General features: G+C 41.1%; 6 non-coding genes across 6 annotated transcripts; all 6 read left to right on the top strand.

Moving 5' to 3' along the window:
• Positions 1–710: 710 nt before the first annotated feature.
• Positions 711–792, top strand: TRNAS-AGA (transfer RNA serine (anticodon AGA)). Its single transcript has one exon. It is a non-coding gene; the product is annotated as a tRNA-Ser (tRNA).
• Positions 793–2,496: 1,704 nt separating this feature from the next.
• On the top strand, positions 2,497–2,578 carry TRNAS-AGA (transfer RNA serine (anticodon AGA)). Its single transcript has one exon. It is a non-coding gene; the product is annotated as a tRNA-Ser (tRNA).
• A 728-nt stretch (positions 2,579–3,306) lies between these two features.
• TRNAQ-CUG (transfer RNA glutamine (anticodon CUG)) lies at positions 3,307–3,378 on the top strand. Its single transcript has one exon. It is a non-coding gene; the product is annotated as a tRNA-Gln (tRNA).
• An 899-nt stretch (positions 3,379–4,277) lies between these two features.
• TRNAS-AGA (transfer RNA serine (anticodon AGA)) lies at positions 4,278–4,359 on the top strand. Its single transcript has one exon. It is a non-coding gene; the product is annotated as a tRNA-Ser (tRNA).
• A 728-nt stretch (positions 4,360–5,087) lies between these two features.
• TRNAQ-CUG (transfer RNA glutamine (anticodon CUG)) lies at positions 5,088–5,159 on the top strand. Its single transcript has one exon. It is a non-coding gene; the product is annotated as a tRNA-Gln (tRNA).
• A 903-nt stretch (positions 5,160–6,062) lies between these two features.
• Positions 6,063–6,144, top strand: TRNAS-AGA (transfer RNA serine (anticodon AGA)). Its single transcript has one exon. It is a non-coding gene; the product is annotated as a tRNA-Ser (tRNA).
• The last annotated feature ends 9,122 nt before the right edge of the window (positions 6,145–15,266 follow it).

Genomic DNA, 15,266 nt, shown 5'->3' with positions numbered 1-15,266 from the left:
TGTCGGCTTCTCACTTTTTGGATTTTAGAAGGGCATGACATGCCTATATCTGTGTCTCCCCCTCCTTTTACTCCTCCACCTCTTTTCTTTTCGCATGACTATATGTACTTGTCACTTTTCCATGTGTTAGTTATGTCTTCTGAGCAGTTTGTCAGCTTTTGGACACCTTTGAAGGTGTTTTCTATGTGTTTCTATGTGTTTTTGTTTGCCTGCCATTGTTTTTAACGGTGTTCGAAGGTGTTCGACGAACAGTTCGATGAACAGTTCGGCGAACACACGGGTGTTCGACGAACCGAACCGAACTCGAACACTACGGGGGTGGCTCAACACTACTTCTGTTAACCGCTTGGCGTTTTGGGAAACTTAATGAGGTTAAAATACGCTCAATACCTGATCATATGAACAGCAAGTCTTTTTGCATGGAAATGAATCTGTTCAAACTATTGAGCATTTTCAAAGCATTTTTCAGGAGGTGTTTGGAACAAAGACACTCTAAATCCGCCTTATGAATTTTAATAAACCTTGAACTGTAAAAGGTTCCAATTGATGATACCTTTAAATCAGATTTTTACATTTCAGTGAGGCCTGGAATTTTGTTTCCAATTGAAATCTTCCATTTTCTGAAATGTCTTCCAGAAGGATAATCACTGATATTGATCATAGTGCTATAAGAAAAGGTGTGAAACTCATAAGAAGGAAACAGTGTCTGAGTAGTTGTGGCCGAGTGGTTAAGGCGATGGACTAGAAATCCATTGGGGTCTTCCCGCGTAGGTTCAAATCCTGTCAACTACGTTTAACTTCATGTAAAATTTTGACGAATTATCTGAGTAGATCAATTTTCACATTTCCAAGTCTATCCCCCACAGAAATGGTCTGTAATCTATGGATTGTATTTGTAGAACCAGCTTAACAGCATCTGTAGATCTTCTTTTGATTAGTCAGCCGGGTGAGATGTCACTTGTGCATTACACCACCAATCAAACAAAGCTCAGAGGGTGCCATCAGGTATGTGGTGCAAAACCTCCTTTTTTCCAGCGAACACAGGCCACTGCCGTGGCTGATGGACTGGGATATGAACTTTGATTTGCACCAACTCTACTTGAATTATCTTTACGATGGAACCTTTTAGCACACCATGAAAAATCTTTAGTGACTTCTGGATGAGCAGAAGTTTTGCAATTTCTTTTTTTCTCACCCTTTTTCCAGCTGATAGATCCAGCACGCTAATTATTAGCCAGATTTCATCAACATTTTAAAACTATCTTTGCTGTGATATCATGGAACTTTAAGCACACTTGTGGAATAAAAAGGGAGGAGATATTAATTTACCAATGTGTGTTAGATATACATTTGCGGAACAGCTTTAGAACCAGTTTTCATCATAATGCATGAATTCCCAGGTTCCACTGAGATTAGAACTCAGATCACTGGATTAAGAGTGAATTTCTCACATTTCCACTATTTACACATGCTCTATTACTGTTTTCAAAATAAAATCCAGCCAGCTTCGTTGGTCATGTGGTTCTATGGTGTAATGGTTAGCACACGGGACTCTGAATCCAGTGATCTGAGTTCAAATCTCAGATGAAATTGAGAAATTCTTTGTGCATAGCGGTTTTATCTTTTCTGCTCAAACTCAATTTGCCAATGCACATGGTTTAACATAAAAAAGAGAAAGTTAAAATCCACATGGCAAAAAGATCTATCTATCAAGAAAGTTTAACTCAAAAGTTAAACTTGACTTCATGAAGCAAAACTCATATCATCTATGTCACACCAAGCAATCGTACTATTTGACTTGTGCCAATGTTCGCATTACACTTTTTCCAGGTGGTTGAAACTCACCAGGATTTCAAGCCGAAACGGCCTCAAGAAACGACAGCGATTCTTTTCCTGAATCACCCTTTTTAGTGTTTTCCAGCATTTTTGTAAACATAGTTTGGTGATGTTTTTCTAAGTATTGTTTTGAGCATCAAATGAGTTTGTTTAAGTTTCTTTTTTGCTCGCAAAATGCTGTGAACGTCACTCAGGAACCTTCCAGGGGTCTTTCTAACCTACTCATTGACTTGTATAGCAAGTATAAAGCAAGCAAAATATACCTGAAAAATGATATGCTCACTTCTGTTAACCGCTTGGCGTTTTGGGAAACTTAATGAGGTTAAAAGACGCTCAATACCTGATCATATGAACAGCAAGTCTTTTTGCATGGAAATGAATCTGTTCAAACTATTGAGCATTTTCAAAGCATTTTTCAGGAGGTGTTTGGAACAAAGTCACTCTAAATCCGCCTTATGAATTTTAATAAACCTTGAACTGTAAAAGGTTCCAATTGATGATACCTTTAAATCAGATTTTTACATTTCAGTGAGGCCTGGAATTTTGTTTCCAATTGAAATCTTCCATTTTCTGAAATGTCTTCCAGAAGGATAATCACTGATATTGATCATGGTGCTATAAGAAAAGGTGTGAAACTCATAAGAATGAAACAGTGTCTGAGTAGTTGTGGCCGAGTGGTTAAGGCGATGGACTAGAAATCCATTGGGGTCTTCCCGCGTAGCTTCAAATCCTGTCAACTACGTTTAACTTCATGTAACATTTTGACGAATTATCTGAGTAGATCAATTTCCACATTCCCAAGTCTATCCCCCACAGAAATGGTCTGTAATCTATGGATTGTATTAGTAGAACCAGCTTAACAGCATCTGTAGATCTTCTTTTGATTAGTCAGCCGGGTGAGATGTCACTTTTGCATCACACCACCAATCAAACAAAGCTCAGAGGGTGCCATCAGGTATGTGGTGCAAATCCTCCTTTTTTCCAGCGAACACAGACCACTGCCGTGGCTGATGGACTGGGATATGAACTTTGATTTGCACCAACTCTACTTGAATTATCTTTCAGATGGAACCTTTTAGCACACCATGAAAAATCTTTAGTGACTTCTGGATGAGCAGAAGTTTTGCAATTTCTTTTTTTCTCACCCTTTTTCCAGCTGATAGATCCAGCACGCTAATTATTAGCCAGATTTCATCGACATTTTAAAACTGTCCTTGTTGTGATATCATGGAACTTTAAGCACACTTGTGGAATAAAAAGGGAGGAGATATTAATTTAGCAATGTGTGTTAGATATACATTTGCGGAACAGCTTTAGAACCAGTTTTCATCATAATGCATGAATTCCCAGGTTCCACTGAGATTAGAACTCAGATCACTGGATTAAGAGTGAATTTCTCACATTTCCACTATTTACACATGCTCTTTTACTGTTTTCAAAAGAAAATCCAGCCAGCTTCATTGGTCATGTGGTTCCATGGTGTAATGGTTAGCACTTTGGACTCTGAATCCAACGATCTGAGTTCAAATCTCAGTGGAATCTGAAAAATTCTTTGTGCGTAGTGGTTTATTCTTTTCTGCTCACACTCAATCTGCCAATGCACATGGTTTCACATAAAAAGAGAAAGTTAAAATCCACATGGCAAAAAGATCTATCAAGAAAGTTTAACTCAAAAGTTAAACTTGACTTCATGAAGCAAAACTCATATCATCTATGTCACACCAAGCAATCGTAATCTATGACTTGTGCCAATGTTCGCATGACTCTTTTTCCAGTTGGTTGATACTGACCAGGATTTCAAGCCGAAACGGCCTCAAGAAACGACAGCGATTCTTTTTCTGAATCACCCTTTTTAGTGTTTTCCAGCAGTTTTGTAAACATAGTTTGGTGATGTTTTTCTAAGTATTGTTTTGGGCATCAAATGAGTTTGCTTAAGTTTCTTTTTTGCTCGCAAAATGCTGTGAACGTCACTCAGGAACCTTCCAGGGGTCTTTCTAACCTACTCATTGACTTGTATAGCAAGTATAAAGCAAGCAAAATATACCTGAAAAATGATATGCTCACTTCTGTTAACCGCTTGGCGTTTTGGGAAACTTAATGAGGTTAAAAGACGCTCAATACCTGATCATATGAACAGCAAGTCTTTTTGCATGGAAATGAATCTGTTCAAACTATTGAGCATTTTCAAAGCCTTTTTCAGGAGGTGTTTGGAACAAAGTCACTCTAAATCCGCCTTATGAATTTTAATAAACCTTGAACTGTAAAAGGTTCCAATTGATGATACCTTTAATTCAGATTTTTACATTTCAGTGAGGCCTGGAATTTTGTTTCCAATTGAAATCTTCCATTTTCTGAAATGTCTTCCAGAAGGATAATCACTGATATTGATCATGGTGCTATAAGAAAAGGTGTGAAACTCATTAGAATGTAACAGTGTCTGAGTAGTTGTGGCCGAGTGGTTAAGGCAATGGACTAGAAATCCATTGGGGTCTTCCCGCGTAGATTCAAATCCTGCTAACTACGTTTAACTTCATGTACCATTTTGACGAATTATCTGAGTAGAACAATTTCCACATTCCCAAGTCTATCCCCCACAGAAATGGTCTGTAATCTATGGATTGTATTTGTAGAACCAGCTTAACAGCATCTGTAGATCTTCTTTTGATTAGTCAGCCGGGTGAGATGTCACTTGTGCATCACACCACCAATCAAACAAAGCTCAGAGGGTGCCATCAGGTATGTGGTGCAAATCTTCCTTTTTTCCAGCGAACACAGACCACTGCCGTGGCTGATGGACTGGGATATGAACTTTGATTTGCACCAACTCTACTTGAATTATCTTTCCGATGGAACCTTTTAGCACACCATGAAAAATTTTTAGTGACTTCTGGATGAGCAGAAGTTTTGCAATTTCTTTTTTTCTCACACTTTTTCCAGCTGATAGATCCAGCAAGCTAATTATTAGCCAGATTTCATCAACATTTTAAAACTGTCCTTGTTGTGATATCATGGAACTTTAAGCACACTTGTGGAATAAAATGGCAGGAGATATTAATTTACCAATGTGTGTTAGATATACATTTGCGGAACAGCTTTAGAACCAGTTTTCATCATAATGCATGAATTCCCAGGTTCCACTGAGATTAGAACTCAGATTACTGGATTAAGAGTGAATTTCTCACATTTCCACTATTTACACATGCTATTTTACTGTTTTCGAAAGAAAATCCAGCCAGCTTCATTGGTCATGTGGTTCCATGGTGTAATGGTTAGCACTCTGGACTCTGAATCCAGCGATCTGAGTTCAAATCTCAGTGGAACCTGAAAAATTCTTTGTGCATAGCAGTTTTATCTTTTCTGCTCACACTCAATTTGCCAATGCACATGGTTTAACATAAAAAGAGAAAGTTAAAATCCACATGGCAAAAAGATCTATCTATCAAGAAAGTTTAACTCAAAAGTTAAACTTGACTTCATGAAGCAAAACTCATATCATCTATGTCACACCAAGCAATCGTACTCTATGACTTGTGCCAATGTTCGCATGACACTTTTTCCAGGTGGTTGGAACTGACCATGATTTCAAGCCGAAACGGCCTCAAGAAACGACAGCGATTCTTTTGCTGAATCACACTTTTTAGTGTTTTCCAGCATTTTTGTAAACATAGTTTGGTGATGTTTTTCTATGTATTGTTTTGGGCATCAAATGAGTTTGTTTAAGTTTCTTTTTTGCTCGCAAAATGCTGTGAACGTCACTCAGGAACCTTCCAGGGGTCTTTCTAACCTACTCATTGACTTGTATAGCAAGTATAAAGCAAGCAAAATATACCTGAAATATGATATGCTCACTTCTGTTAACCGCTTGGCGTTTTGGGAAACTTAATGAGGTTAAAAGACGCTCAATACCTGATCATATGAACAGCAAGTCTTTTTGCATGGAAATGAATCTGTTCAAACTATTGAGCATTTTCAAAGCCTTTTTCAGGAGGTGTTTGGAACAAAGTCACTCTAAATCCGCCTTATGAATTTTATTAAACCTTGAACTGCAAAAGGTTCCAATTGATGATACCTTTAAATCAGATTTTTACATTTCAGTGAGGCCTGGAATTTAGTTTCCAATTGAAATCTTCCATTTTCTGAAATGTCTTCCAGAAGGATAATCACTGTTATTGATCATGGTGCTATAAGAAAAGGTGTGAAACTCATAAGAATGCAACAGTGTCTGAGTAGTTGTGGCCGAGTGGTTAAGGCGATGGACTAGAAATCCATTGGGGTCTTCCCGCGTAGGTTCAAATCCTGCCAACTACGTTTAACTTCATGTAACATTTTGACGAATTATCTGAGTAGATCAATTTCCACATTCCCAAGTCTAACCCCCACAGAATGGTCTGTAATCTATGGATTGTATTTGTAGAACCAGCTTAACAGCATCTGTAGATCTTCTTTTGATTAGTCAGCCTGGTGCGATGTCACTTGTGCATCACACCACCAATCAAACAAAGCTCAGAGGGTGCCATAAGGTATGTGGTGCAAATCCTCCTTTTTTCCAGTGACCACAGATCACTGCCGTGAATGATGGACTGGGATATGAACTTTGATTTGCACCAACTCTACTTGAATTATCTTTCTGATGGAACCTTTTAGCACACCATGAAAAAATCTTTAGTGACATCTGGATGAGCAGAAGTTTTGCAATTTCTTTTTTTCTCACCCTTTTTCCAGCTAATAGATCCAGCACGTTAATTATTAGCCAGATTTCATCAACATTTTAAAACTGTCCTTGTTGTGATATCATGGAACTTTAAGCACACTTGTGGAATAAAAAGGGAGGAGATATTAATTTACCAATGTGTATTAGATATACATTTGCGGAACAGCTTTAGAAAGAGTTTTCATCATAATTAGAGATGAGCGTTGTTCGATTCGAACTGTTCGCCAATCTCAAATTCGAGCTGTTTTGGGCGGTGTTCGGGGCATTCGGCGAACATGAACGATTTGAGAAAAATTTGGCTGTTCGAGGTTATGTTCGATAACTGTTCGTACACCAAAATCATAATTGGATTTTTTCTCAGTAATGATGAAAATTAATGTTAATACGCAGTTTGAGTGTACAGCGGGGCGGGGGAAGGTGCAGGGGATGGATCTCTGCAGGAATAATGAAGATTTTCATTTTTTTTTCTCTTTCCCGCATTTACAGTGGGGAGGTGCAATCTGTCACCCTATCAGCAGCACACACACGGAGCGAAGTGCTTTTTATCACACAAGCAAGGGCATGTGTCATTGGCAGTGTATGTCACATGTCCTTGCCCTATAAGACCCAGCCATTTTCCCCGTCGCCACCATTTTCTAACTGCTGCAGCTGCATGTTAGATGGCACCGCTGTTGCTGTGTGCGCTATACCTTGCTAATTTCAAGCCAATTTTCGCACAAATCTACAGATAGCTTGGGAGTAGGGAATAGTTGTGATTGCAGTCCTTTTAAGGACTAGGTTACAGCATTTCCTACGACTTTTATCAGGCTGGTCTGTGCTCTTAAATAGATAGGTTGTGGGAGTAAAGACTAATTGTAATTGCAGTCCTTTTCAGGACTAAGTTACATCAGTTCCTATCAGTTTTTGCCAGGCAGGTCTGTGCCAGTGCTGTGCAAGTTTTTTTCACAGCATTTGACTGAATCTAGCAAAGCTAATCCTTTTTGGCCTGTGTTAGTCAGTGGAGTAGCCTATCTGTGTTGCAAGATACACCACCTGTGTATAGAATACCAATTTTTTTACTACACCTAGTGAAGTAAAACCTTTTGGGCATAGCATCATTCTATTAGTCCATCTATACTGACCTCCATAAGCTTGCAAATTGAATATAATTTTTTTCTGCATCTAGCTCTGAAAAAATATTTGTCCTTCTAGCAGTGTGTGGGACTTGTTCTACTAGTCCATCTATACTGACCTCCATCAGGTTGCAAATTCAAAATAATTTTTTGACTGCATCTAGCTCTGAAAAAATATTTGGCCTTCTAGCAGTGTGTGGGACTTGTTCTATTAGTCCATCTATACAGACCTCCATCAGGTTGCGAATTGAATATAATTTTTTTCTGCATCTAGCTCTGAAAAAATATTTGTCCTTCTAGCAGTGTGTGGGACTTGTTCTACTAGTCCATCTATACTGACCTCCATCAGGTTGCAAATTCAAAATAATTTTTTGACTGCATCTAGCTCTGAAAAAATATTTGTCCTTCTAGCAGTGTGTGGGACTTGTTCTACTAGTCCATCTATACTGACCTCCATCAGGTTGCAAACTGAATATAATTTTTTTCTGCATCTACCACTGAAAAAATATTTGGGCTTCTAGCAGTGTGTGGGACTTGTTTTATTAGTCCATCTATACTGACCTCCATCAGGTTGCAAATTAAAAATAATTTTTATCTGCATCTAGCTCTGAAAAAATATTTGGCCTTCTAGCAGTGTGTGGGACTTGTTCTATTAGTCCATCTATACTGACCTCCATCAGGTTGCAAATTAAAAATATTTTTTTGTCTGCATTTAGCTCTGAAAAAATATTTGGCCTTCTAGCAGTGTGTGGGACTTGTTCTATTAGTCCATCTATACTGACCTCCATCAGGTTGCAAATTAAAAATAATTTTTAACTGCATCTAGCTCTGAAAAAATATTTGTCCTTCAAGCAGTGTGTGGGACTTGTTCTACTAGTCCATCTATACTGACCTCCATCAGGTTGCAAACTGAATATAATTTTTTTCTGCATCTACCTCTGAAAAAATATTTGGGCTTCTAACCGTGTGTGGGACTTGTTTTATTAGTCCATCTATACTGACCTCCATCAGGTTGCAAATTAAAAATAATTTTTTGTCTGCATCTAGCTCTGAAAAAATATTTGGCCTTCTAGCAGTGTGTGGGACTTGTTCTATTAGTCCATCTATACTGACCTCCATCAGGTTGCAAATTGAATATAATTTTTTAATGCATCTAGCTCTGAAAAAATATTTGTCCTTCTACCAGTGTGTGGGACTTGTTCTACTAGTCCATCTATACTGACCTCCATCAGGTTGCAAACTGAATATAATTTTTTTCTGCATCTACCTCTGAAAAAATATTTGGGCTTCTAGCAGTTTGTGGGACTTGTTTTATTAGTCCATCTATACTGACCTCCATCTGGTTGCAAATTAAAAATAATTTGTATCTCCATCTAGCTCTGAAAAAATATTTGGCCTTCTAGCAGTGTGTGGGACTTGTTCTATTAGTCCAGCTATACTGACCTCCATCAGGTTGCAAACTGAATATAATTTTTTTCTGCATGTACCTCTGAAAAAAAATTTGGGCTTCTAGCAGTGTGTGGGACTTGTTCTACTAGTCCATCTATACTGACCTCCATCAGGTTGCAAAATAAAAATATTTTTTTGTCTGCATCTAGCTCTGAAAAAATATTTGGCCTTCTAGCAGTGTGTGGGACTTGGTCTATTAGTCCATCTATACTGACCTCCATTAGGTTGCAAATTGAATATAATTTTTTTCTGCATCTAGGTCTGAAAAAATATTTGTCCTTCTAGCAGTGTGTGGGACTTGTTCTACTAGTCCATCTATACTGACCTCCATCAGGTTGCAAATTCAAAATATTTTTTTGTCTGCACATAGCTCTGAAAAACTATTTGTCCTTCTAGCAGTGTTTGGGACTTGTTCTATTAGTCCATCTATACTGACCTCCATCAGGTTGCAAACTGAATATAATTTTTTTCTGCATCTACCTCTGAAGAAATATTTGGGCTTCTAGCTGTGTGTGGGACTTGTTCTATTAGTCCATCTATACTGACCTCCATCAGGTTGCAAATTGAATATAATTTTTTTTTGCATCTAGCTCTGAAAAAATATTTGGCCTTCTAGCAGTGTGTGGGACTTGGTCTATTAGTCCATCTATACTGAACTCCATCAGGTTGCAAATTGAATATAATATTTTTCTGCATCTAGCTCTGAAAAAATATTTGGCCTTCTAGCAGTGTGTGGGACTTGTTCTATTAGTCCATCTATACTGACCTCAATTAGGTTGCAAACTGAATATAATTTTTTTCTGCATCTACCTCTGAAAAAATATTTGGGCTTCTAGCTGTGTGTGGGACTTGTTCTATTAGTCCATCTATACTGACCTCCATCAGGTTGCAAATTGAATATAATTTTTTTCTGCATCTAACCCAGCCAATAGTTTTGGCCTAATACCACAGTTTGGCCACTCAGCTGTGCTCGGTTCCCATCCATTGTTTTTTTGTGCAAGCAACTCCAGAGTTGTGAATTAGTTAACCACCAAAATGAGTGGAAATAGGCCTGCTGCTGATGGAAAGGGGAATAGGCATGTTGGTAAGGGGAAAAAAGGTTGTGTCCGTGGGGTAGGTGTTAAAGCTACAGTAACATCTGCAGAAGAAAGACCATCTTCCAGCCAAACTAAAATGTCTACTTCTTTTAGCGGACAATGTGATATGATCCCTTTCTTACGGCCACGCCAATCGCCACAAATTCCAGATGAGGCACAAAAACAGCAGGTGCTTCAACGGATATCAAGTGCTCCTTTAAGTGGGCTCTCCTCCACATCAACTTCAACATCACAAATACTCCAGTCCTCAAAGGTGTCACCCCAATCGCACTTGCTTCCTCACAGCTCCCAAATCTCCAGCTGCCCGTCTGAGTATGAGGTAGAACAGATGGTTGAGTCTGCAGAGCTGTTTACTCATACTATAGCCTGGGAATCAGAGGTCGGCTCAAGCGCTTTTGTGAATCCAGACGAGGAAATGATCTGCACTGATGCCCAGAATCTTTATGAGTCGGATCCAGGACCAGACGCTGAAGGTTCTGACCATAATGTAGACCCTCATTCCCAAACTGTAACTCCTGTTGGTGGAGACAATGAGGAAGACGATGATGAGACTCAAATACCTGATTGGAGCGACAACTTTAGTTTTTTGTCAGGGCAGGAACAGGTTGGCTCTGAGGACGACGGGTGTGATAACGCACAGGGTGATGATGATGAGGATGGAGATCCCACTTACTGTCAACCCACAGTCAGCCAAGAGATGAGGTCAGCAGAGCAGGTGGAGGAGAATGCTAGTGATGACTTGGTCAGGTTGCGCCTTCCTGGACAGAGACGTAGTACTGGAAGCACGTCAACAACTGCATCCTCAAACACAACTCTGCCTCTCACCACAAGTCATGGTGGCTCTTCAGGTCGCCTGGCTGCTAAGCCTTGCATAGCCTGGGCATTTTTTCAGATCGATAAAGATGACCCTACTCGTGTTATCTGTAACATTTGTCAGCAAAAGCTAAGTAGAGGCCAAAAAATACATAGTTTGAGTACTTCATGCATGAACCGGCAAATGGACATGAAGCATAAGTTGCAGTGGGAAGCTCACTGTGCTACAATGCGGTCTAGCCGGCCGGGCCAACCACCGTCTGCCATATCTTGTGCATCCGCGGCCTCTTCATCCTCTGTGACTGGGGGGACAGCAGTCACACCTGTTTTGGGACGCAGACCTGCCACCTCTTTACCCGCAACAGCCAGCGTGATTGGCAGGTCATCATTTTCTTGGGAGGTGGTAACACCAGCTGGTGTTGAGCGCTGTCCGACATCGATAGCACCACCTTTGGATCAAGGCAACCTAACATGTCCGCCTGCATCTTCCTCACAGACCGGCAGTTTGCCGGGGACACCCTTTTCAACCCAATCTAAGCACAATAGCCAGCCCTCGGTCCCTCAGATGTGGACAAGTAAAAGACCATTTCCTCCTAGCCATGAGAAAGCTAAGAGGTTGAATTTCACCATCTGCAAGCTCTTGGCTACAGAAATGCTGCCTTTCCGCCTGGTGGACACAGAGGATTTTCGAGACCTTATGTCCGTCGCAGTGCCCCAGTACCAGATGCCCAGTCCGCACTACTTCTCAAAGAAAGGTGTGCCTGCGCTCCACCAGCATGTCGCACACAACATCACCGCTTCTTTGAGAAACTCTGTGTGTGACACGGTGCATTTCACCACAGACACTTGGACGAGTAGGCATGGACAGGGGCGTTACATGTCGCTGACTGGGCACTTGGTAACTATGGTGACAGCAGGACAAGGGGCTGCTGTCCAAGTCTTGCCATCCCCATTGTTAGAACCTTGCTGTTAGGTTTTTTTTCCTTTGCTGGTCACATGACCTTGTTGGCCTATTTAATCCTGCTCCGCCCTTCTGGCTTTGCTGGACTTCATTGTATATCTACTTTCTAGCTAGCCTGTGCTCTGTATCTAACTCTGTTAGTTTGCTTGGTCTACGGACCTCTAGGTTCTATCTATTTTGTTTGTTCGTCTTTCTGCTGCTATTTCTGTTAGGAGGTGTCCCATATTCCTCCCAGTCCTTAGTACTTGTAGGGATTCCCTCCCCAAATCTATAGGTCTCCGTACAGACTAGATTAGGACTTTAGCAGGTCTGATCGCAGGATCAGGTTCCCTGTTACATCGTAGGGATTCAGCTGAGTCTTATAGTAGGGACAGATCTCCTCTCTTTCCTTAGCTTTGGTAGCAGAACATAACAGTAAGTCCAGCCTGTAAATTCTCTAAGGAAAGATTTTTTTTTGTTCCATCATGGTGACGGTTCAGGATTTGGCTAAACACCTGCAGGGACTCTCTCTGGAAGTGGCCGAGCTCCGTCAGCACGTGAGTAACTGTCCTGGAGCATATTTCTTGGAGCCTAAGGTATGTTTGCCGGATTTATTTTTTGGTGAACATCGAGAATTTTTTTCATTTAAAAATGCTTGCTTATTGTATTTTCGTTTGAGACCCAAGTCCTCTGGGGATGAATCCCAGCGCGTAGGGTTCTCTAAAATTGACCTTAAGGGGGCATACAATCTGTTGCGCATGAAGGAGGGTGATGAATGGAAGACTGCTTTTAACACTCCTGTGGGTCATTTTGAGAATCTGGTTATGCCTTTTGGTCTTACTAATGCTCCTGCATTTTTTCAGAATCTGATTAATGACATCCTTAGACCTTTGATCGGTAAAAATGTGGTTGTGTATTTGGATGACATTTTGATTTATTCGCCAGATCTGGAGTCTCATTGGCGGAGCGTGCGTGAGGTATTACAGTTATTAATGGACAATTCGCTTTTTGCTAAGCTGGAGAAATGTGAGTTCGCTGTACAGAGAATTAGTTTTTTGGGCTACATTATCTCCAGCAAAGGTTTTGAGATGGATCCGGTTAAGGTTCAGGCTGTGCAGGAATGGCCTAGGCCTATTGGTTTGAAATCAATACAGAGGTTTTTGGGTTTCGCCAATTACTATAGAAAATTCATAAAAAATTTTTCTAGTATTGTCAAACCTCTGACTGATCTCACCAGGAAAGGTGCTGATGCGGTTCAGTGGTCTTCTGAGGCCATTGAAGCTTTTGTGTATCTCAAGGAGAGGTTCACCTCTGCTCCCATCCTTATGCAGCCTGATGTTACTAGGCCGTTTTTGGTTGAGGTTGATGCTTCCTCTGTGGGGGTTGGCGCAGTATTGTCTCAGGATAACGGGGATGGATTACATCCCTGTGCATTTTTTTCAAAAAAATTTTCGGAGACTGAATTGAATTACGATATTGGTAATCGGGAATTATTGGCTATTAAACTCGCATTTGAACACTGGCGCCACTTCTTGGAAGGTGCGGAATTTCCCGTTCAGGTTCTTACGGATCATAAAAATCTGATATATCTTGACGCTGCCAAGCGCCTGAATGCCCGTCAGGCTAGGTGGGCACTGTTTTTCTCGCGGTTTAATTTCTCCGTTACTTACATCCCTGGTACTAAGAATGTTAAGGCGGATGCCTTGTCTCACAGTTTTTCTCCCATAGTCGGTGCTGAGAAAGAGGAAAACATTTTACAAGAAGGTGTTGTGATAGCTGCTTTAGACTCCGTTTTGGAAGATGAGATTCTTAAAGCTCAGGAGAATGCCCCATCTAACACTCCTCATGGGAGGTTGTTTGTGCCTGGGACCTTTAGGAGAGATTTGTTTGTTGAGTGTCACGAATCTCGGTTGGCAGGTCATCCCGGAATCTCTGAGACCAAGAGACTGGTGGGTCGCAGTTTTTGGTGGCCTGGATGGCAGAAGGAAGTCATTAAGTGGGTGCGCCAATGTACTATATGTGCTAGATCTAAGTCCTCACATACTCCTGCTGCGGGGTTGCTTTGTCCTTTGGAGGTCCCCAGTGCTCCTTGGACACATTTGGCTATGGACTTTATAACTGACCTTCCCCCCTCTGAGGGTTTTACTGTCATCTGGGTGGTCGTGGACCGTTTTAGCAAGATGTGTCACTTGGTTCCCTTCGTCAAACTGCCCTGCGCTAAAACTCTCGCTAAGGCCTTTGTCAAGGAAATTGTCAGACTTCATGGCGTTCCTACTGACATTGTTTCTGATAGGGGTCCTCAGTTCGTGGCTCGTTTTTGGCGTGCCTTTTGTGACAGGTTGGGAATTCATTTGTCGTTTTCGTCCGGATATCATCCTGAATCTAATGGCCAGACAGAAAGGAAAAACCAGGATGTTGAGCAGTTCTTGCGTTGTTTTGTGGCAGACAATCAAGAGGGGTGGTCTGAGTTTCTGCCACTTGCCGAATTTGCTCTGAACAATCATACATCTTCTTCTGCTGGTTGTTCGCCTTTTTTTTGTTGTTCTGGGAGACATCCGTCGTTTGGGTCGTTCTCCAAGTTGGGATCTGCCGTGCCTGAGGAGGAGAATTTTTCCGGTGATTTGGAAAGAGTTTGGACGGATGTGCGTGGTAATCTTCAGGAGGCCAACAGAAAATCTAAAGACTACTTTGATAGGAAACGACAGGAGGTTTTGTTCGCTGTTGGTGACATGGTTTGGTTGTCCTCTAGGAATCTGCGGTTGAGGATTCCTTCTAAGAAATTGGGTCCCAAGTTTGTAGGGCCCTTTAAGGTGCTTCAGGTTGTCAACCAATCTGCTGTTAGGTTGGAGGTTCCTACCTCCTGGAGAATTAATCCGGTCTTTCATGTCTCTCTGTTAAAAAAAGCTGTTGTGTCGGATGGTGACGCCTCTGCCTCTGTTCCTCCGGTGGTGGAGGACGGGGAATATGAAATTTCTCGCATCCTTGACTCTAGACGGTATAGAGGTAGTTTGCAGTATCTTGTGGCCTGGAAAGGTTTCGGACCCGAGGATAACTCTTGGGTGAGGTCAGATGATGTTTCCGCGTCCAGACTTATCAGAGCGTTTCACAGGAGATTTCCTGATAAGCCTGGTCCTAGGGGATCCGGAGGATCCTCTTAGAAGGGGGGGTACTGTTAGAACCTTGCTGTTAGGTTTTTTTTCCTTTGCTGGTCACATGACCTTGTTGGCCTATTTAATCCTGCTCCGCCCTTCTGGCTTTGCTGGACTTCATTGTATATCTACTTTCTAGCTAGCCTGTGCTCTGTATCT

This window comes from Phyllobates terribilis, unplaced genomic scaffold (genome assembly GCF_046119375.1).
Source record: "Phyllobates terribilis strain yellow unplaced genomic scaffold, ASM4611937v1 Scaffold_13__5_contigs__length_258822181, whole genome shotgun sequence".
Classification (NCBI taxonomy): domain Eukaryota; kingdom Metazoa; phylum Chordata; class Amphibia; order Anura; family Dendrobatidae; genus Phyllobates; species Phyllobates terribilis.
Note: the sequence above shows the minus strand (reverse complement) of the source record. Positions and strands in the feature narration are given on the sequence as shown.